Below are 23,949 nucleotides of genomic sequence, written 5' to 3'. Positions count from 1 at the left end.
TGATAACTAGATCTGTCCATCAGTAAGATATAGTACTTATAAGCATAAACACACCAAACAACAGAGCCCCAAAACACATGAAGCAAAACTGACAAAACTGAACCAAGAATGGATAATTTAACAATCATAGTTGGATAATTCAATACCCGTTATTCAATACCAGCTATAACAACAAGGAAGATCAACAAGAAAATAGAAGACTTGAAAACATATTAACCAACTAGACCTAAAGAAACCCATTTTCAGCAAATACACATTCTTCTCAAGTGAATATGAAGCATTCTCCAGGATGGGTTATATAATATAGTAGATCATAAAGCATGTCTCAGTAAATTTCAAGGATTGATATCATGCAAAGTATGTTCTCTAACCACAATGGAATTCAATTAGAAATCAGTAACAGAGGGAAAATTTCTAAACACACTGAAAATTTAAAAAAAAACTAAATAAAAAAATGACTCAAAGAATAAATCACAAGGAAAATTAGAAAATCTAGTGAAGAGAATACACACCAAACACAATATAACAAACACAATATACCAAATACAAGATACCAAAACTTATGGGATGCGATTCAAGCAGTATTTAAAGGAAAATTTACAGCTATAAGCACCTATACTTAAAAAAGAAAGAGAGAGAATATACAAATCAATAGCTTAATCTTGATTAAAAAAGAAAGAGAGAGAGAGAATATACAAATCAATAGCTTAATCTTATTTTGTTTAAAAAACAAAATAAACAAACAAAAAAGCAAACTAAACCCCAAAAAAAGAAGAAAACAAGTAAAATCTATAGTGAAAATAGAGAATAAGAGACAAACAGAAAAAAAAAAACAAGAAAACCAGGTGTTAGTTCTTTGAGAAGATAAAAGCATTCACAAACTTTTAATTAGACTGAACAAGACAAAAAGAGAGAAGATTTAAATTACTAAACTCAGGAAAGAAAAAGTGTGCTTCCATAACCCTGACAGAAATAATAATGATTATAAGAGAACTATCAACAACTGAATGCCAACAAAGTAAATAACCTAGATGAAACGGACAAATTTCTAGAAAGACACCAACTCCCAAAACCGATTCAAATAGAAAGTCTGGATAGACATGTAAGAAGTTAAGGTAATAAATTAATAACCAAAACCTTCCTATAAAGAAGAGCCACAGCCAGATGGCTTCACTGGAAAACATTACAAAATGTTTAAAGAAAAATTAATACCAATTCTTCACAAACTTTTCCAAAGTATAGAAATATGGAACACTTTCCAACTCATTCTATGAAGCCAGTATTACCCTGCTACTGAAACCAGAAAAGCACATTACCAAAAAAACAAACAAACAACAACAACAACAAAAAAAAAACTATAGACCTTATTCTTCATAAATACAGATACAAAAGTCCTTCACAAAATACTAGCAAACAAAATCCAGAAACATATAAAAAAAATTATTGGGATTTATCCAAGGAATGCAAGGCTCATTTAACTTACAAAAATAAATCTACATAATACACCATTTTAACAGAATAAAGAGGGGGACCATATTATCATGTCAAAAGATGCAGAAAAAGCATGACAAAATCCAACATCCCTTCATGATAATGCACTCAACAAAATAGGAATAGAAATCAAGTTTCTCTATCTGATAAAGGCCATCTATGAAAAACTCTCAGCCAATATCACACTGAATGGTGAATTACTGAATGTTTTCCCTTTAATATCAGAAATAGGAAGAGGTTGTCTGTTATCCACACTCCTGTTTAACATTATATTGGAGGTTCTAGAAAGGGAAATTGGGCAATAAAAACAAATACAAAGTATCCAGATCGGAGAGGAAGAAATACGACTATATTTGCAGATGACATCATCTTATACATAGATAACCCTAAGAAACACACACACAACTATTAGAGTTATGAAAGTTACAGGATACATGATAAATACCCAAAAATCAATTGTCTTTATATACAGTAGCAGTGAACAATTCAAAAATGAAATTAAGAAAACACTTTATTTGCAATAGCATCAAAAAGAATAAAATCCTTAGAATAAATCTAACAAAATGCAACACCAAGAAACATTGTTGAAAGAAATTGAAGACAATTTAAATCAATGCAAAGACATACCATGTTTGTGAATTGAAGATTTAGTACTGTTAAGGTGGCAATATTTTTCAAATAGCCAGCACAATCTTGACAAAGAACAACAAAAATGAAAGACTCATACTCCTGATTTCAAAACTTAATGCAAAGCCATATTAATCAAAATTGTGTGATACTGACATAAGGACATATATATATGTGTGTGTACATATATATATATATATATATATATATATATATATATATATTTATTTATTTATTTATTTATTTATTTTTCCAATAGAAGATAATTTACAATTGAGAAATCCTCATATTCCTGTAAAGGGACTTGTATGTACATGCACAATATATAAAGAACCCTTAAATTCAATAATTAAAACACAAACCAATTTAAAAATAGGGAAAAAATTGAATAACCATTTCTCCAAAAAAAGATCTAGAAGTGGCTATAAGTACATGAAAAGATGCCCAATTTCATTATTCACTAAGGAAATGCAAAACAAAACCACAATGAGATAGTACTTCACACCCATTAGAATGACTTAATTAAAAAGTGTTGATGATATGTGGAGGAATTGAAACCCTATACATTACTGGTAGGGATGCAAAGTGGGGCAGTTCATTTGGAGAACAGTTTGGCAGTTCCTCAAAATGTTAAACTTAGAGTTATCATATAACCTAAGTATATACCCAAGAAAATTTGAAAATGAACATCCACATAAAACTTGTACATGAATGTCCACAGCAGCATTACTCATAGTAGCCAAAATGTGGAAACAATCTAGAGATACATCAACTAATGAATGGATAACCAAAATATTATGTACCCATGTATTGGAATATTACTCCACAATAAAAATGAATAAATTACTGATACACGCTACAGCATGGATGAACCTCTAAAACATTACGTTAAGTAAAACAGGGCCACATATTTATGATTCAGAATAAAAGGCCACATAATTATGATTCTATTTATATGAAATGTCTATAATATGTAAATTAAATCCACAGAGACAGAAAATAGATTAGTCTCTACCAGGCTTTACATGGAGGGAAGAATGAGAAGTGAGTGTTTATAGGCACAGGGCTTCTTTTTAGTGTGATAAAAATAGTCTGAAATTACATAATGTTAATAGTCGCACAACCCTTTAGTATACAAAAAACTGAATTGTACATTTTAAATGTGTGAATTTATGGTATATTAATTATACCACAATAAAGCTGTTATTTAAAAGTCCATTAGACAAAGAGTTATGAAACCTGGATTCTAATCTAGATGCTGTCCTATTTTAATACTATGACTTCAGACATCTTTACTCTTTCTGGCCTCAGTCTCCTCATCTGTGAAATGAAAAGTGAGTGCCCTCCCACTTATGAGAGTTTATGGTTCTATGCCTCTATCACTTCCTTTATGAAACAGTCTTTTGTCCAGCTGTCTAGAGGTGATCTCTCCCTACTTTGAACTCTTATAATATTAACTGCCTTGTATTACTGCTATTAGTGTTTTATCTTATCTCCTTCACTAGAAATGTAAGCCACTTAAAGGAAGACTCAGGACTGTCTTGTACATGACAGGGATTCAATCATTTTTTAAGATGCCTAGAAATATAAAATTATTTATATTTACAAGACATTGTATGAAATGAAGCAATTGGTCAAAAAAAAATCAAAATTTTTGGTTTACATGTCACCAAAATAAGGGATTGATAATTTTCCCTAAATTTGACACGATTTAATGTTAATTTTTGGCATAGTAGACTTATAAACTCAATAGTTTAAATCACCATGTAAATCCCCTTGTTATACCATACAGAGGAGCTTCTGGCCTATTTTAAAATAGATTGCCTGTACCATGGAAGCTTCACTGATGTTGACGCTAAATGTGATGAAAATAATCCAAAAATGAAAAGAAATAAAATGCTTGAACTAGTGTTATTTAATTGCAATTAATCAAGTCTTTAGCATTTCAGTAGGTGTCCTGAACCACATTGCTATTTTTAAGCAATGAAATCCTACCAATAAGAGACCTCAGTAGAGTACACTATTATGAAATCCGCATTGAGAGGTTAGGCCACTGTTTTCCCACAATTATTATTGAGTTTACAAATTTTTTAAAAATAGAAAATTATACAGGCTTTGCTGCTTTGTATAACTTTCCATAATGTACGGTGACAAGCTGAAATTTTTAGACTAAGAAGAAAATGGAGTAAAAATGTATTCACTGCTTTTTTACTTCTTTTTTTCTTTAAATACAAAAGACTATCTACAAAGTAATCTTCAATTTTGTGTTCTTTCTTCCACTGATGAACTACATAATTTAATTCAAAAATATTTATTCCTCATTAATAAAAATACAAAAGGAAACATTATGAAAAATTAGTTCTAGCCTGCTAGGATTTAACTGTAACTTCATAATCCCACCACATTCCCTTTCTATTCTGCATAATTACCAGTTCAGAATACCTGAATCCATTCCTAAATGTGGAGTTTAGAAAAAGTCTTTGTAATTGATAAGAAAAAACTAAAGGCAGCATCAAAGCACTTTAAGAACCTAGGCAAAATTAAATTTTTGGTACATAACTGGTAATATCTGAGAACATTTTTTTGTTCTACACTTTGTTTTATATATGAGATGTACCTGAAAACGTGTTTTATAATTTTGGAGGTGGTTTCAGTAAGTACTCGCATCTCTCAAATGTATTGAGTTAAAGCTTCTATATAGTATTCTTATTCTCCATCTTGGGCATAACTTCAATCTGTGCTATCATTTTAAATTTGTGTTTAATGAATATTCATTGAGCACTAACTATTCTGCTGGTATAGATAATAATAACACACACAAAAACTAAGATTTATTGAATGTTTATTATAGTACTCAGCAGTATACTAAATTCTTTATAGTTTTCTCTCAATCAACACTAACAGCAGTCTGATAAAGTGGTAGTTACTCTTACTATCCACATTTTACAAATCAGAAAATTGAAGGTTAATGACATGAAGCAATTTGCCCAAAGTTACACCATTAATAAGTGGTCTGGCACTATGCCCTGGAACTTACAGTCCACGAAGGCTGTCAGAGAAGGAATCAAGTAATAGATGTGATCTATGTTATAAGTGATGACTCATGGTTGAATATGGAACTAATCAACTTAGAGATTACAATTTTAAACATTAGTGTTATGGTATGGAGTGCACGATAGGCACAGTTCTCCAGAGAAATAGAACCAATAAGATGTGTATATGCAGAGAGAGAGATTGGTTTTAAGCAATTGCTCATGTGATTATTGTGACCAGGAAAGAGCCAGTGTTGCAGTTCAAGTTCAAAGGCCATCTGCTAGCAGAATTCCTTTCTGCTATGTGTGTGTGGGGGTGGGGGGGAGGAGAGTTTATAGTCTTTGTTCTATTGAGGCCTTTAACTGATTGGATGAAGCTCACCTACATTACGGAGAGCAGTCTGTTTTATTCAAAGTTCACTGATTTAAATGTTAATTTTATCCAAAAACACATTCACAGAAACATCCAGAATAACATTTGACCAAATACCTGGGCACCATGGCCCAGCCAAGTCGACATGTGAAATTAACCATCTCACGGAGCTTTAAAAATATATAAAAAGTCATAGTAAAAATGCCATGCTCTATAGTAGAGACTTCTACAAATTTGTCTTCTCCAACAAAGCTACACCTCTTGAGCTGAGGACTACGTTATATTTACTTTGTATTCCCAGTTATCCAGCACAATGCGGGACATACAGAACATTTTTAGGAGCTCTTGTTGAATTAACTTTGCTTGAATTGAATTGAATTCAGTTTCTGACCTTTTAAAATGTCTAAAAAAGGAAAGTGAGTTCAGAATAAATAAGTGCCATTGAACAGTTTGGGAACTCATAACTCTATCAGCTTTGGTTGCCCAATTTGTGGCAAAAGTTATGTATTAGTTATACATTGCTACATATAAGCAAATGACTACCAACTAAGCAACTTAAACCAACACTTGTTTATTATCTCATCATTTCTGTGGCATAACTGGGTGCTTCACTTCCAGATCTCAACCAGGGCTGCAATGACGACAGGTTAGCCAGAGCTGAGTTCTCATCTGAGGCTGGCTACAGAAGAAATTTTTTCAAAGCTCACATGACTGTTCTCACAATCCAGTTTCTCAGCTCCTTGCAGGCTGTTGGCCAGACACTGCCCTCAGCTTCTTACCATGTGGGCCTCTCCATATGGTGCCTTACTTTATCAAAGCCAGCAAGGGAGAGAGTCAATATGGAAAAGTCTACCAGTAACATGGATGTTAAAAATCTTACATAATTATGGAAAGGACATACTTGGCCATATTCTATTGATTCGTAGCAAGTCACAAGTCGTACTCACATTCAAAGTGAGGGGATTACACAACAGCATGAAGACGGGGATGTGGGGATAATTGGGAAGTGGGGGTAATGTATCTTACAGTTTGTTCCCCACACTGTTTGTTCCCTAATCCCGAGAGCAGGATTAGACTTTGGGTTGGATTTTCGGAAATCTCAGCCCTGTTGCTACAGGAAATAAGGGTTTCTTTTAAGGCAGTTATAAAAACTTTCAGGTCCTTCAGGGGCACCTAACTGAATCATATTAGGGGATGTCAGTGCAGGGAGGAGACCAGATGAGACACCCTGCCTCAAAGAGAAAGGCAGCACATGAACCAGCCACCTCACTCCCATTGTTGGGAGTCCTGATTCCTGAGCTTCCCCTACACCCAGACACCACCTTGGGAAGAAAGCCTCTGGGGAATTTGATACCCAATTTTCTAAAGACTTAATTGAAACAGACTGCTTAAAATGAAAGAAAAGTGTTGTCTGCTAATTGATCAGGTGTGTGGGTGTATGTGCATGTGTCTTTCTCTTACTATCATAAAAAGTGAAGTACTCAGGAGGACAATTAGCTTGGATATGGGAAATGAAAAGTTAGTTACTAAACTTGGTGTGATAATCACATTGTAAGATATATAAATGTCATCAAATCATTGTGTTGTACACCTGGAAATAATATATTGTATTCCCACGATAAAAAGTTTAAAAAAAAAAGAATTAGCGCAGTGTGAGTGAACTTCCAACTCTCTAAAATTAGAACTGGCTATACCTATGAATAGTTAAGTGATCACCTGTGTACCCCAGGTACACCCTGGCAGTCTATACCAGTAGGCTGCCACAATGCAAAAATCCCAATCCATTCTTATAAGAAAGGACAGGCAAAGAGAATCACGGCCTTGTCGCTAAAAGACAAGAGCTGCTTTACCTAGGAGTGGGCTGGGGAGCCCTCTCCCACACATATAACAGCAGGATCAATAAAAATAATAGTTAGCATTTATTGATAACTCATTATATACCAGAAAATCCTTTTTCTATTTCTTTCCATCTTTTAGTTTGAAATGTTTTACATCAACAGAACATTTGAAAATATAGCACAATGAATGTGCAAATAATGCTTGCATTGATTAACTAGTCATTAACATCCTTCTACAGTTCTAGATCGATCGATAGATAGACAGACATAGATTATATATACGTATGTACATACAAAATTCACCATGGAATTTATACAAAATTGACTACTCCCAGTGTCTGCCACAATGAGGGGCATATAGAAAGATTTTAGGAACTCTTTTAATTGGATTGAATTGAATTCTAAAAAGGAAAGTATATTCAGAATGAATAAATGCCACAGATAAGTCCAGTGGTTTAGGAAAAAAAAATACATACATACACACACACACACACACACACACACACACACATGCACACACACATACACAAAGGGTGCCAAAAAAAAAAGTATACACATTTTTAAGAAAGGAAAAAACTGTATCAAAATTGTAATACTGAATATATACTGATAACAAAAGATGAATACAAGTCATGTGTATACATTTTTTTGGAACCCTTGTATATACTGTAGTATATGCTAATACTACATAGTATATAATACATAGTAGAATACTACATATAGTTATACATGTGTAAATATATATACACACATACACACACACAGACAAACCTTTTTTTGATTAAATTATTTGAAAGTATAGGTTTCAGACATCATGACACTGACACTTTTTACAGTTCTTGCAATAAATTGCCCAAGTTTGCAAAACTCAGGCAAAGTGCTGATCTTGGAACGCTGAGAGTCAAACTTGGAGACTATAGTTTTAGTAACTGTGCTATTCTTGCTCAGTTCGGAAAAGGTTAGAAAGATGCCATAGGTGGGATAGATGGGGTACCTGTCAACCACAGTCAGGATAAAAGCAGCAGGAGAAAACTTGAGGATGGGTACGAGGGAAAGATGGGGGAAGGATGAGAGAATTTTTTATATAAAGAGAAGTGCTTGTCAAATGAAAAGTGCCACTAAGAGAAAATCTCCCCCTTTCTCCTTTCATTAATACCTAGTGCAGAAGGATACACTATTTCAAACTTGATATGTGAGAGTATAAACACCCAAAGGGTAGTGTCTGCTCGCATCGATGTGAGTCCAGCACCGTACTGCATGCAGAGTCAGGTCCTTGGCCAGGCACTTGGTCTGCTTCTAATGTTAATGGGCACAGATTTCTGACTCATTGAGGAATCCAGTCATAAAACTATGTTTAATATTATGTGAATAATATGCCAATTCTCATGAAAGCTTTCAAAATTTATCTCTTTAGCTATCATGAATACAGCCGTGGGGATCTGTAATGTAAGAACAATTATAGAGGATCCATTGTACAACATGAATTTGAGTTAACCCTTGCTCATAATAGCTGAAAAAGGAGCACCAAAACAGTTGTAAAAAATAAAATCCTCAAATTCTTTAAAGATTAAGTTCACAAAATTACGTCAGAGGGTTATTCATTGTTTAAGATTAAGAAACTAACTCCATCTCTGCACTGAATACTCAACATAGTTTTTGTATCTCTATATAAATTCGTATATAACTCTTGAGAAAATAATATTAATTGAGAGAAGGAAACAAATCAATCTTATAGGCTTACCAAACAATTAACAAATAAAAAATAAATAAAACTAAATCTTGCTTACATTATACTTTGCTTCTCCTCTCAAGCCTGCTCGTTCTATTCACCCACTTGCCTGTGAAGGCAAGTTTCAATTCTCTTATTCTTTAAGGCAGGGGCTTACAAACTTTTTTCACAATGACTTGTGAGAAATATATTTTGGACATACACACCAATATATTTACAGAAACATTTATATTTTTAAGTATTATATTTGTATATATTCTTTTAAAAGCCCTTCATTCTCTCAATTAATAAAGTATTTTTCAATCTGATTAGCAACCCTGTAAAGGTCGCAGAATCAATTTGGTGAGCTTAATCAACATTTTAAAAAATAGAAAAAAAATGCCAAAGTGAATAGTAGAGAATATAAGTTAAGTACCGTTTCATGAAAATTGTTTCAATTTTGTGTGTATGTGTATATCTAACAGTGGGTCTTAGTCAAAAACTTTTGACACTTTACCATTTTGTGGTATTGGAATTTGAAAAGCATTGCAGTCTAAGAGGCCACAGTTGGCTGTCATCATCTTCAAAAAATACTCTATTCATATTCATAATGTTGAAAGTTTTCATTATGTCACATCTTAGTGTTTTATCCTCTCCCAGGGAAAATTAGTTTGAGAAATGTAACTCAGCAGTGTGTAGCTACACAAGGGCCATTTGAAATGATAGAAAAAAGAAACTTTGAATCATGATGCTGTACTCAGTTTTAGACCCTTAGCACACTAAAAAGATAAAGGTAAGTGTAGAAAACATCAAATAAGCAACAAATGGTGTAAAGACAAATAAATAAATAAATAAATAAATAAATAAATAAATAAATAAATAAATTTAAAAAGAACTTATAAGGAACCAAAATGCTAATAAGAAAATATTAGCTATTTCTATATTTGACTGAAATGCCATAATTAAACACATAAATTCTCCTGAATTTGATATCAAAAAGGTATGGTTCTGGTGTACATGAAGAGGATTTCATTTTTAATTATAGTTTAGCCTATTTTCACAAACAGCAAGTTTCTATGGTGAGAGCCACTATAAACATCTAAAGGCAAAGATTAGCAGATGAGTATGTACTGGGCATATGGTCCAAGAGATGATAGCATAACAGTTAGAAAAACTTAATAATCAAAGATGAATAAAATGTTATCTTGGTATAAAAGAAGGGGTTTGTAGTAGTGGGAAGAAGTTTTTAGTGGAAAAATACTCTTAAATAATGTTACTGCAGTTTTATGTTTCAATACTGGAAAAGATAATAATAATAAAACAACCCTCTGGGATAAGATCCAAGATGACAGAATAGATAAATGCTGTGCTTGCCTCCTCCAGTGATCACATTAATATTTCAACTAAATTATAGAACAATCAACCTGAAGAACCATCTGAAGTCTAGCTGAACAGAAGCTTTAGAACTAAGGATATAAAGAAGAAGCCATATGGACTCTGGTAGGAGGGGTGGAAATGCTGAACAGGCTGTCCCCAAACCTCCATGTCATGGTTGAGACTCAGAGGGGATATCTCTGCAGTGGAGGTCCTCCCTTAAGGAGGAAGGGACCCCAGCCCCACACTGGGCTCCCCAGCCCGTAGTACTGATGCCAAGAAGAGTAGTCCCTGTAACATCAGGCTGACAGTGGGGAACCCAGACATCCTCTTAAAGGGCCCATGCACGAACTCACTCACTTGCAGGCACCTGGACTGTGGCAGAGGGACAGTGACTCAGGAGGCATCCAAGACATACAGAGGGACCGAGTTGTGGGCTTCAAGATGAGGACTAGACGGACTGTAGCCATTTTCCATGTGTAGAATCCTCTTCCCATGCAGCCAGAAGGCGGGCACCATCTTTCCTGTGTTGAGCCCTCCCCTACACAGCCAAATCTGAATCTGAATTGGCCTAACGAGCTCTGCTCCCTCCACCCTGGTGACTCCCCAAGATCACACACCACCCAACTGTGCAACACCAGAGCCAATTATTCAGTAAACAACCAGCCCTTCTCAGACTTCTCAGACTCTTTCTTGAACAACAATCAGGGGTCCACAGGCCATGGGCAGGCAGTGACTGGCCTTGGTGTGCTCTGAGACTTTTGCTGGGTAGCTCCAGAATCAGCACTGGCACCAAACCAGAATCTAACCTAGTGAAAACGATCAACAAAATGAAAGGACAGCTTATTGGATGGGAGAAGTTATTCCCCAAAGATACATCTGCTAAGGAGGTAATATCCAAAATTTATTTAAAAACTCATATAACTCAACACCAAAAAAAAAAACAATCCAATTTAAAAAATGGGCAGTGGACCTGAATAGACGTTTCTCCAAAGAGGACATACACATGGCCAATAGACATGAAAAGATGCTCAACACTATCAGAGAAAAGTAAATTAAAACCACAATGAGATATCACCTCTCACTCAGAATGGCTATCATAAATAAATCAACAAACGACAAGTATTGGCAAAGATGTGGAGAAAACGGAACCTTTGTGCTGTTATTGGAATTGCAAATTGGTAGAGCCACTATGGAAAATGATTTGGAGGGTCCTCAAAAAATTAAAAATAGAACTACCTTATGACCCAGCAATTCCACTTCTGAATCCAGAGAAATCCAAAACACTAATTCAAAAAGATACATGCACTCCTATGTTTACTGCTGCACCATTTACAATAGCCAAGACATGGAAGCAACCTAAGTGCTAATCAATAGATGACTGGATAAAGATATTGTATATATACAGTGGACTCAGCCATAAAAAAGAATGAAATGTTACCATTTGGTCCATTCAATACCTTTTAGGTCCATTCAGCTAGTGAACAAGCTGTCCAGAAAGCTGACTTAACATTCTTTCAGAATGGACCTAAAAGGTATTATGCTAAGTGAACTGAGTCATATGGAGAAAGACAAATACTCTATGATTTCACCGTATGTGGAATCTAAATAACAACAACAAAAACAACAACAAAACAAACAAAACAGAAACAGACTCATAGATGCAGAGAGCAAACTGATAGCTGCCAGAGGGAAGGGTAGCTGGGGAGCTGGGTGAAAAGGTGAAGGGATTAAGAAATAGAATTTGTAGTTACAAAATAGTCCTGGGGATATAAAGTACAGCATAGGGAATATAGTCAATAACGTTGCAACAACCATGCATAGTGCCGGGTGGGTACTAGACTAATTGGGGTATCACTGCATAAATTATATAAATGTCTAGTCACTATGCTGTACACTTGAAACTAATCTAAAATAATATTGAATGTCAACTGTAACTGAAAAAAAAAGAAATAAATAATTTAAAAATAACCCTTTGAAAAATATCAGTTCAAACTGAAATAGTTCGCAGCAGACAAAGCAAGCGATAATATAAGTAGTACATTGAACCAAAGTGTTGGATAACATTACCCAATGACATTGTCCTTTCTAATATTAAGGATTTAAAAATAACCCTTGATAATTGGCATGTTACCTCAATCAACTGTTGTCAATAGGCAAAGCAGAGCTGAAAATAATCCTTGGCTTTTTGTTTTCAAAGCTACAGATGAATCCTGGCACTGATGGGTAAGCCAGCCTCTGGAAGAATGTTAAGTCAGCTTTCTGGACACCTTGTTCACTAGCTGAATCATATAGCAGAATATGCATAAACTCTTTATTTTATTAGTTTCAGGTGTACAAAACAATGTACTAGTTACACATTTACACCCCTCACAAAGTGATAACTCCCCTCCCCCAATCTACTATCCCTCTAACGTCGTATATAGCTGTTGCAGTTCCACTGACTCTATTCCTTATGCTGTACTCCACATCCTGTGACTATATATATGTTATATAATAGTTGACATTATTATTCAGCTTCAGGTGTGCAGTGCAGTGATCAGGCACCTACACCACCCATGAAGTGGTCTCCCTAATAAGACAAATGCCCATGTGACACCCTACAAAATCTTTACAACATTATTGATTCTATTCCCCAAACTGTCTTTCATATCCCCGTGGCAATCTTGTGGTTACCAATTGTACTTTCTAATCCCCTCACCTTCTCCCTCATCCCCACCCTGCTCCCATGCAGCATCCCTCAGTTTTTTCTCCATATTTCTGAGACTGTTTCTGATTAGTTTGCTCATTTATTCTGTTCTTTAGATTCCACATATAAGTGAGATCATATGGTATTTGTCTTTCTCTGTCTGACTTATTTCACTTAGCATAATGTTCTCTAAGTTCATCTATACCATTGCAAATGGTAAGATTGCATTCTTCTTTATGGCCAAGTAATATTCCACTGTATAACATGTACCACAGTTTCTTAATCCAGTGGTCTACTGATGGGCATTTTGGTTGTTTCCATGTCTTGGCTATTGTGAATAGCGCTGCAGTAAACATAGACATCAAATCATACTACAAGGCTACAGTAATCAAAACAGCATGGTACTGGCATAAAAACAGATAGATACATAGATCAATTAAACAGAATAGAGAGCCCAGAAATAAATCCATACCTATATGATCACTTAACCTATGACCAAGCAAGAATTTACATTGGGGTAAAGACAGTCTATTCAATAAATGATGCTGGGAAAACTGGAAAGACACATGCAAAAAAATGAAGCTGGACCACTCTTTACACCATATATGAGAATAAATTCAAAATGGATTAAAAACTTAAATGTAATCCAAAACCATAAAATTCCTAGAAGAAAATATAGGAAGTAAATTTGCAGACATTACCCTTAGTAATATTTTTACTGATATATCCCCTCGGGCAAGGGAAGTAAAAGAAAAAATAAACATATGGGATTACACCAAACGAAAAAGATTTTCACAGCAGAATATGCATAAACTCTTGAAAGGCATTCTCATTGGTATTTCTAACGAATGTTACCTAACTTTGGGCTATGTCTCCACCAGAGGAAGAGTGTGTAGAAGGAAGTGGGGAGGAGAAGAAAGGGCAAAGATTACAAAGAACCAGCAGTGCCCTGAGACAGGAATTACTTTGTATATGGTAAAGACACCCGACTTCATTGATGAGCTACTAAGAGAGAACAATAAGGAGACCCATTGCCCAAAATGTATTGCCAATTTTTGCTTTCTGTTTTAAACACAATTACAAAACAGGATATTGAGCTGCTTGGCTTTCTTCCTCAGCATTTGCATAGAGAGATAACGAAAAAGAATGGAAATTCCAAAGATTTGTCCTTCCCATAATTAAAGCATGTTCTTTCCTATCTTTCCCAATATTTCTCTTCCAATTAAGTTTTGTATACAAGAAACAAAGTCCTAGTAAAGTCTTCCACATAATTTCCAATTACTCTTTAGCTAAGGATGTTTCAGCTTTTAATGATGTTTTAGTATTTAAAGATGATGCGTTCTCAAATTAACTAATGTGATCTTGAAAGTATAGCAACGGTTTGAGAATTTCTCTAAAACCTAGGAGCAGGGCAAGGGACAAAGCTACTACCCAGTCATTACTCTCTCCCACTGTTTTCTCTTTTGCAAACAGTGTGATAGAAGAGATAGAGGTAGTTATATTGTACTTATTTTATTTTTATCTAAATAACATTACTTTCCTTATTAAGATTTAATTGATTAAGCATGAAGTTATCAGCAAGCCAGTTCTGTTTTAATTAGATAGGTATGGAAAATTTTGATAATAATTTTAATAGTGACAAGCTGTAGTGTTCACTCATTCATGAAAAAAGTAATATTACATTGTTTGGCTTATCTAAATGGGAGGGGTAAATATCATTTCAATATTTTACATGTAGGAAAAATATCTAATAGAATAATGATCTACTAATAGGTTAAGTTTAATTGTAAAAGTAAAATCTTTACAAATAAGCCTTAATTATGCACCTATTATTAGGTCGGTGCTAAAGTAATTGCGGTTTTTGCAATTTTTGACCTTTTAAACCAAAATTACTTTTGCACCAACCTAATATATGCGAGGCACTGGGGATTTGAGTATAAAGAAAAGCCACTGACCTCAATATTTTATTGCTCAGAGACATAGAAACATATAATTTCAATACAGTGAAGAAAATATGAATATAAGTTATACAAAGCACCATGAGAACATAGAACATAAATGAATAATTTACTAGACATCCTGAAAGTGGTGGTTTAAAGGAGAAATTTACCTGGTAATTGTTCCTGAGGAAAAGGTATTTCTGACAGAGGTAAATTATGTCCAAACAAACAAACATACTCTGGATAATGTGCTAACACAACAGTGATTTGAGAATATCACCCATAAATTAACAAAATTTAAGCAAAAAATTAAGCAATGTATAGAGTATAGACTCCAATGGAGAGATATGATGGGCATTTGTTTTGGGGATTTCCAACATATGTTTCCTCCTTTTAACTGTATCCAGATTCCTTTCATCATATTATCTGTTCCACATTGTATGGCACCTTGAGGAGGTGGTAAATCCAGGTTCCTTATCTCTTGCTAAGAGAATAAGCATATTCTCCATGACACTCCAGCTCAGGAAGAAGAGTAAAAACATAGCCTAAACTTGCTTAATAAGACGAACTCTTCTGGGACTCTGATACTTGACCAAGAACAGAAGAAGCTGTTAAATATTATTCATTTCAAAGGGCATCAAGACAAAACTGTTTCGAAGGTTTTTACATTCCAGCACCCTTTCAGAGTTTACCCCCATGTGAGATATCAAGTGACCAGGAATCTATAGATCACTAAGCAGATACAGACTCCCTCAGAGAAATGATGTGCTTTCCTCAGAGCCATAGGAGTCTGCTCAACTCATGCTTAGGGACATATGGGAAATTCAGAGAATCTACCCTCAGATAGAAAATCTACCATGTACCCTTCTACCATCTACCATCTATTACAAAACCAAGTCTTTTTTGTTATTATATGTTATAGCGGACAATTGTTATTTTTGTCTTTCTAGCATCCATTCTACCTTCTTTTAGTGGATGCACACTAATTTTCCTTGGAAAACTTCTTTCCCATTTTTCCATGCATGTGATTTGAGTGGAGTTGTCTCCATTTTTAGTTCCAGGGGAAGGCATGGGTCCCAAACCTGGCCAGTGAGAGCTAATGAGACTCAGTTTCACATGTTTTGTTTGATTTTTATAACTGTTAGTACAGAGGTACAATGGAGTGCAGGCCTGCTGAAATCAATTAGCAGGAAAAAAGATGATGGAAATGGAGGTAAACTTTCTGAATTCTCAAATGAGATAAACAACTTCTACAACCTCATACTTTTTTCCCCTAAAGTCAATTTAATTGGTTTTTTTGACATTTACAATTAAGAGTCTTAATAAACATAGGTGAGTTGGATTCTCTGTTATTTTATTCTCTATGATCTGTATTCTAAAATCTCTGGCTTGTAAGTGATTTTAAAGATCACTTGGTAAAGCCAACTAGGTAAATTTTTGATGCTCCCTTCTTCCTCCAGTCATGAGGAGTTTGCAACCTTCAAAAACAGATTATCCTTAAGGTGCTTGAGATTTTAAAAAATCCTAATGAAATCTATCTTCTAGACATGAAACAGACAAAAAATAAATTACACAATAACTCAGTTAATTATAGAGTATGTTAAATATTAATAAGTGATATGAAAATAAGGAAAAGGCAGTTAGGAGGGGGTTTAGACTGAGGAACACAGTTTACCTTATTAAGCCAGGGTGAGTCTCATCGACAAAATGAAATTTGAGGGAAGACTTAAAAGAGGGTAGGAAGCTAGCCAAGAAGATTCCTGGAGAATTTAATATTTTAGGCACAGAAAGCAGCTAGAACAAAAGCCCAAGTTGAGTGTATGCCTGGCATGTTCTAGGAATTGCAAGAAAGCCAGTGTGGCTGGAGCTGAATGAACAAGGAAGAGAGTATAGGAGATGAGGTGTGAGGACCAAAGGAGGGGTGTACATCATGTAAGCTTACAAGGCATGTATTACCTATTGCTGCGTACCAAATTACTCCACACCTCAGCAGCTTTAAACACTTATTATCTCACACAGTTTCCACAGTTGTAGAATTTGGGAGTAGCTTACTGGTAGTTCTGGCCCAGGGTCTCTCATTAGGTCACAGTTATTAATATAATCTCGATTGCGGCTGCAGTCATCTGAAGTTTTGACTGAGGCTGGAGTATCTGCGTCCAAGATGACTCATTCACATGACTGTTGGCAGGAGGCCTCAGTTCCTTGCCTTGTGGGCATTTCCTTAGGGCTGCTTGAGTGTCCCTACAAAATGTAACTATCTTCTTCCAAAATAATTCATCTGAGAGAGAGGACAAAATCCCAATGTAGAGCCTCAGAAGGCACATTTCTACAACATCCTATTAGTTACACATTCAGGATTACTCAGAGTGGGAAGGAATTACAATGTTAAATTCTAAGAGGCTAGGATTATTCAGTGCCATATTGGGCACTGGCTACCATAGCTGTAATTAGGAACTTGGGTCTTAGAAATATGGGGAGTCATTACAAGGTTTTAAATAGAGCAGTGATGTAATCTGACATATTTTTAAAGGATTACTCTAGCTACTCTTTTTTGACTAGAGTTAGGCAGGCAAGAGAAGAAGCAGGAACCATATTAGAAGCTATTTCAGTAATCAAGCTGAGTGATGATAGTAGATCAGGTGGTAACCAGGAAAGAAAAAAGAAGAGGTTAGATTACGGCTATGTTGAAGGTTTGGTACAGAATTTCCTTATACATCTTCTGTGGGGTTTGAAAGACTTAGAGAAACCAAAGCAAAGCTTTGACTAAGCAACTGGAAGGATAGAGTTGCCATCAACTGAAAAGGAGAAGACAATTTGTAAACCAGTTAGGTGAGGCAGGAGGGAGTGAATCTGGAAATTCAGTTTTGAAAAGCTGAGTATGATGTGTCTGACAGACATCTGACTATATGGCCCAGAGTTTTAGAGAAGTGTTTTTCTACAGCACTACAATATAAATGCATCCATATGATATTTAAAGCTATGTGACTGAATAAGATCACCAAGAGAGTGATCGTAGATAAAGAAGAAAGGAGGTCCAAGCACAGAGCCCTGGGCCTTTCTGGTATGAAAAGATGGTGAAGAGAAGGAGCCAAAAAGGAAACTGAGCAAGAGCTTTCAGTAAGGTAGGAGGAAATCCAAGAAAGTGTGGTTCCCTGGAATAGAAGTAAAGACTATATATCAAGGAAGATGGGTGATTCAAATGCTATAGATGGGCTAACATTAAAACAGAGATTTGATCCTGGGATATGGTAACCTGGGTGAGCTTCAGGGGACATGGTTTGCAGGAGTCATGGCGGCAAAAGCTTGACTGAAGTGGGTAAAAGAGAGAATGGACAGAGATAAATTGGAGATATGACTATGGGTAACTTTTTCAAATCATTTTGCTGCGAATAGGAACAATGAAATGGAGCAATAGCTGTTGGGAAAAAAAAGGATCAAGAGAAAGTTTTTAGCTTGGAAGAAGTAATTTTTTTCTGTGCTGATACAGGAGGGAAAGATGGATGATGTAATAGAGAAAGGGAAAGTTTCTCAGACAATGCAGTGAGAAATTAGTTCCAGATCACAGTGGAAGTGTTGATGACAGGCAGCATGTCAGAGGACATAAGGGCAGGTGGGGTGAAGTGGTGGTGGTAATATCTGTAAGTTCTCTTGCGAATGTTCCGATTTTCTTAGTGGGGAAGAAGGTATTTGGGTTTGGAAAGGAAGAAAAATATTTTAAATCCTCATCAAGAGAGTGGGACAATGAATTTTTTTAAAACCATCTAGTAGGATTACCTTGCAGAATTAAAGATCTACTTCTAACTTAAAGTCAGTGTGGCAGTTTAAATTAAAGTCAGTGTGTTTTCCTCCAGGCAGTTTTCGCTACAGGATTGAAGACATGGAGTAGGCAGGAAGTTAGATTTGACCAGGGTTGTTTATTACCACACGAGTAAGACAAAAACGAGAGGAGAGCAAGGAAGCGGAAGGTGTTTACAGGGAATGATTATAATGATTAACCAAAAATTTTAATCTGGAAGGATTAATTGAGGTCAATTAAAAGAATGTAGGATCAAAATATCAGAGGTCTCATTAAGGTCAAAGAATGGTTGGGGCCCTAATACTAGAGAATGGGCTGAAATGTGGGAGATGGCAGTCAGAGAGCAGGATGTTTGAAATTGAGATTATGAAGAGTTCCAGGTATGACCATGAGAGACTGGCTAAGATAAGGGAAAAAAACAAGATCTTGGAAGAAAGGTGGTCATGGAAGTGACAGGCCAAGGTGTTAGAAGAATCATCTATACGTCTATTGAAATCTACCATAATTAAGACAGGAATGTTATTTGAAAGAGTGAAACAGACACTTATATCACCAAGAAATCTGGAAAAATAATGCAGAAATCCATAAATGACAGCAACAATGAGGGGCAGGGTTGACATCATCTAATGGCACAAGATCCACAGTGGGTTGATTTTAGGGAGAAGGTAGAGAGAAAGGTCTGAAAGTAACAATGAGGAACCAAGAGATTCCTCTTGAACAGTGGTCTAGGGAACTGGGAGAAAAAATAGCCATCTCTTGAGAGGCTACAGGGAAAACATGATCTTAGGAAAGAGTCAAGAAGGTGAAGAAAGGCTGAGGATACAGGAGATTTTGCTACCCACACACTCTGATTTCAGAGAGCACAATGAGTGAGTTTCAGTACTTGGCGAGGGTGAAAAGAATAGGGCAGGAGTTTCTCCACTGGGACTGGAAGTGTCCGATCACCTCAGAACTTGTTAGAAATTCCAGTTCTCAGGTCAGACTCTGCCTACTGAATCAGAATCAAATTCAGGCCCAGCAATCCTGTTTTAGCAAACACTCTAGATGATTCTTATAGGTGATAAACTTTGAGAACAATTGGAACAGCGGATTCACTGGCTTAAAGTGTAGGAGAGAAGGGTGACCTGGAAGTCTGGGAATTTGTGTTGGCTGACAGAAGCATGGATCGAGGACATAATGAGATTATGTCTGGATATAAAGCAGATAGTGGAGATAAATTTGAGTGCTAGGGAAAGGGGGAGAATAGGGAGGGGCAGGTTTTTGGGACTCTTCACCCCTGAAGGCCTGGAGGGTCACAGATACAAAATTTCCCCATCCCTTTGGCTTAAAAGGTTTGTATTGGTGCAGACTGTCACCACACTAGAGCCTCCACTCACCACTATCTCTCTCTTCCTCTCTCTCCTTTTTCTCTATCTTGATCAAGCTTTTCTGTTGTTGTTGCAGGTAACAGAAAGCCACTATAAATAGCTTAAATACATAAAGGAAAATTATTTTAAGGATGTGAGGATTGCAAGGCAGAAAACATTATGGTACCTAATAAAGCGTTATCTGGGGTGTGTGTGTGTGTGTGTGTGTGTGTGTGTGTGTGTGTGTGTGTGAATTTCTAGGACAGTTTATGTTAGGTAAGTACCTTGGGTGACTATAGCTTGAGATGTGGTGGCAAATGCAAACATCGTTGCCAGGAGCCATCTGTACGAGCACAGTTAGGAAGGGAGCCATTTCTTCAAGGAGTGCTGTGGGCTGGGCCGCCACTCAAAACAGAATCTACAACTGAGACTTTGTTCTGAATCAGGGACTTAGCATAATATAGGTGGATAAATGCCTGGTAACTTCCTTTCAAATGGCAAGTGGGAGAGCACCTTGGCTAAGTATTTCTTTTCTAATTGTTTTAAATACTGATTTAATAATTTGAGAAAGTTCCTCTTTGTAAGAGAGAAGGTAGCAATTACCCTGGAAGTGCAGTATTTAATAAATTATGCAGTATTTAATAAATTAAATATTTCCTCTCACTGACTTAAATTAGATAGACCCATCATTCTGCATATTTATAAGCCTGTGTATTTGTGTGTGTGTGTGTGTGTATGTGTGTCTGTGTGTGTGTGTATGTGTGTGTGCACATGCATGCACACATGTATATGTTTTGTGTTGGATGTGTGTTTTACCAACTATATCTGTACCCTATATGACTTCTGTAAGGTAGGTTAGAGTATATTTCATATTTCTAGCATTATCACACACCTTTCCTGAGAAATCCTCCCAAAATGGGTTTTAATTGAGTAAACCTTACTGCTTCTCGGGCTCCCAAAATATTTTATGAAATTTAATTTTCTAGATTTTAGTAATATGTTTTATTCTTTTATAAGTTATTTCTAAGTATCTGTAAGATAAAAGTAAGGAACAGAGGTGCCAATAAAGCCTAACTCAAATGACAAAACAGATTCAAAGAGTGATATGAAAACCAGTAAGTGTAGAAGAGGTTCCCTATGCAATCAACTGCTTAAGCCTACCTATGTTTACGATCTTTTCTTCCTCCTCTCTCCTCTCTCTTCTCTCCTCTCTCTTCTCTCCTCTCTCTTCTCTCCTCTCTTGTTTCACCTTTCTCTTCCTTTCTTCACTTCATCTGTCCCAGTGCCATATTCCTGTTTTGTGTTTTATTTTTCAATTTTCTTATTCAATTTCATTACTTGTGATATATTCTCTTTTATGTCTCTGGGAAACATTTTAACATTTGTAATGCTAAACCAGCCCCTGTTTTTCTTGATGAAGGTTCAGAGACAACAGTCCAATATACAGAGGGTAACAAAAAATGTATACACATTTTAAGAAAGGAAAAAACTGTATTAAAATTGTAATGCTCAATATATACTGATGATAAAAGATGAATACAAGTCACATTTGACTTCTGCAATTACAAGAGGTGCTCAAAGTGGTTACCATCAGCGTAATTTTAATACAGTTTTTCTGTATTTATACAGATATTGAATGTTCCACACATTTTTTAAAATACAAGTGTACTGCCCTCATTTTTATCTGAACTTATCCTTTTCATGAACCATTTAAAGGAAATACAAACAAGAATAAAAGGCTTCAAAACACCTGTCCAGTTATGTGATGGATTTTTTTTTTTTAACAAAGTGATCATGTGTCATTGCCTTGATGATGCTAGATAGAATGAAGGGTATATATGTCTCTAATATATAATGTCCTAGATTTGGATACCATTTCTCTACCCAATTTATTAGAAAAATTACTTCACTCCAGGCTATTTACATTCTTTCTGTATAAATGTTACTCAGTATGAAAAAATTCCAGAGAGAATTTCTTAATCCATAACCATTTCATGTTCAGTACTGTTCCATTTCATTCATTGTTCTCTTGTAGAAAGACAGTGAGCTGTGATGGAACTTACTCTGATTTGGGAAGACCTGAATTTTTCTATCATTTCTACAAATAGATGAGGTTGAAGGTATGCCCCTTAGATCAAGCATTCTTTATAAACACAAACTTTTAGAATCTAATGCTAAAACAAAGGATTGCTATTTAAGTTTTAAATGATTGTATTTGTCTCTTATAATCTTTTTATTTTTTAAGACTTTTATTAAAATACAGCTGACATACAATATTATATTAATTTCAGGTGTACACCAGTTATTCAACAATTATAGAACTAAAGAATTGATCACCATGATAAGTCCAACACCTATCTGACAGCATACCACGTTGTCACAGTATTATTGATATATTCCCCATGCTGTACCCATGATTTATTTGTTTTATACCTAGAAATTTGAGCCTCTTATTCTTCTTCACCTTCCTCCCCTTTTTTAATTTTTCAATTATAGTTGACATACAGTATTATATTAGTTTCAGGTGTACAACAGAGTGATTAGACATTTATATAATTTACAAAGTGATCACCCCAATATGTCTAGTACCCATCTGACACCATACATAGTTATTACAGTGTTATTGATTATATTCCATGTGCTGTACTTTACATCTCTGTGACTATTATAACGGGCAATTTATACTTCTTAATCCCGTCACCTTTGAAATGAGTATAGCTCTTCAAAAGCCCCTCTTCATACACCTAGACACAAACTAACACAGTAAGTTTCCTTCAACACCCTACCTTTATTATAGTCAGTTGTAATAGACTGGCCATTCTGGACATTATAAATCTGATACCACATGAGGTCAAAATCAATCAAGACTTATTGCGCTGTAATTTGGTATTTATGCCACATTTGTTTAAAATCACAATGCCAAGAATAATAGTAGAATTAATTGTGTATGTTTTGCATAACCACACTATTTGCCACTGACACATGCTCTTCACACAGAAAGAATTCACAGGTGGTGAGTCTCCGATACATTTAAAGTATATCTAAATTAAGAGAAGTAAACTAATGGGTGGAGAAGAGAGAGAGAAAGAAAGAGAGAGAGAGAGAGAGAGAGAGAGAGAGAGAGAGAAGAGGGAGGAGGGAGTACTGAGTCTGAGTGTATATAATTTATAGCAGCACTTAGTATAGGATACAAATATTATAAATATAAGTAGTATCATAGCAGGGGGGGGGAAACAGGAACAGGCAGAGATAGATAAAAGTCCTGTAAATAGAAGTATCCTATTCCCTATTCCCTCAGGGACTTAGCAAGAAGGATGAGGAAGAGGGAAAGGAGGGGAGTAGTGTGCAAGGGAGGATGTGAAAAAGGAAAACAGAAAAATAGAGTCTCCTTTCCATGCATGTGAGGCTGAAGGTCTCCCTGACCTTCTCTAAATCTTCTGGAAATTGGGGAGTGAAAAAAGGAAACCAGATGGCCCTCCTTTCCTCATGCTTCGCATCTAGCACCAAATCCCATCGAGCCACTGGGCACTACTGCTTCTTACTGACACCCACACCAGCTTTGTGCCACACCTCCCTGGTACAGGGCAGCACTGCCACCAGCTCATTGCCTCTGCCTGGATTACTGCAATCACCTCTCAACCAGGCTGTGAACCCCAGGCTTCCCCCACTATCTCCAGCCCCTTCTTCACCTAGAAGCCACAGTGATTTTCCAAAAACAAACAACTGACCTTGTTA

The 23,949-nt window shown here is 35.7% G+C and overlaps 1 pseudogene; it reads left to right on the top strand.

The window, feature by feature from the left end:
• The window catches only part of LOC109449669 (elongation factor 1-beta pseudogene), an 82,005-nt pseudogene that overhangs the window by 18,642 nt on the left and 39,414 nt on the right, over positions 1-23,949 (top strand).

The sequence above is a fragment of the Rhinolophus sinicus genome, chromosome 1 (assembly GCF_057876585.1).
Source record: "Rhinolophus sinicus isolate RSI-liver-muscle chromosome 1, RSI-T2T, whole genome shotgun sequence".
NCBI classification, from domain to species: Eukaryota; Metazoa; Chordata; class Mammalia; order Chiroptera; family Rhinolophidae; genus Rhinolophus; species Rhinolophus sinicus.
Note: the sequence above shows the minus strand (reverse complement) of the source record. Positions and strands in the feature narration are given on the sequence as shown.